Below are 1,125 nucleotides of genomic sequence, written 5' to 3'. Positions count from 1 at the left end.
GCAAAACTTGTTATATGAAATTAATTTTAGAGTGAACACATTTTTTTGCTCTAAAGGTTCTCAAAAACAGGCGTTCAATAAGTATAATGTCCCGATTAGAAAAACGTAATATGACGGACGTGCTTATAAAAACGATGCTGCCCCAGCCGTAAACATTTAAAAATCTGTAGAAATCTCCCACGTGGATTTTTTATAAGTATTTATAAAGAATTTTTTTGGACTACACATAGCGAGTGGTTACAAAAATGTTGATCTGTTAAGATAAATTGATACAAGTCATTTTGCAATAGTTGGAGAACGTATGCTTGGTAGTTGAGGAGATATTTGACAATAAGTTGCGCCACGATTTTTTTTAACCCGCAGTATAAGTTGATACAAATTAATACAAGCTGCTGTGCAGAGTATAGGTGACTATGATTTACCAATTGAAGAAACTTTTGAGGATAAGATGCGCCTCGAATTTTTTACCGCGCTGTAATATTGGATCTTCGTACCCAACCCAGCACGTCCCAGGGTGGTGGAGAGGGGGAGGGCCTTCAGATATGGAGTTTATACGGGGTGTCCATGGGGGGGTCGGGTCTGGTCGGGCCGGGTTGCTAGCCAGATTGAAGGTGCACAGCGGCTATCGTGGCACAAGCCGATCACGCCCGACTCGTCGCCTCGAAAACAAACGATTTTTGTTCATGCAACGAGTTGGGCGATCACCCGCGACCCGACCCGACCCGACCCGACCCGATCCCATGCGCTATTGGCACCCCGTATTAGTCGTGCATCAAATGGGAGCTGGTCGTGGAGAGTAGATGAGAACCCTGGTGGCACAGGCGCTTCAAGAAATTAATTCTCCATATACTCAAACTAGAGATCAAATCTTGGCGGACGGAGGCGCCGTAAATCCTTCCAAAGCCTCCTTGCACTGTCTTAAATTGTGGGTTGTTCTACGAGAGGATGACAACGGCCAGCAGAGAAAACTGTACAATTCTTTCCTTTGAACATCTATTGTCCTTATCTCTCCTCCTTCTTTCCCATCAAACATCTATCGTCCTTATCTCTCCTCCTTCTTTCCCATCAAACATCTATCGTCCTTATCTCTCCTCCTTCTTTCCCATCAAACATCTATCGTCCTTA

The sequence above is a fragment of the Aplysia californica genome, unplaced genomic scaffold (assembly GCF_000002075.1).
Source record: "Aplysia californica isolate F4 #8 unplaced genomic scaffold, AplCal3.0 scaffold01141, whole genome shotgun sequence".
Lineage (NCBI taxonomy): Eukaryota > Metazoa > Mollusca > Gastropoda > Aplysiida > Aplysiidae > Aplysia > Aplysia californica.
This window is presented reverse-complemented; position numbering follows the sequence as displayed.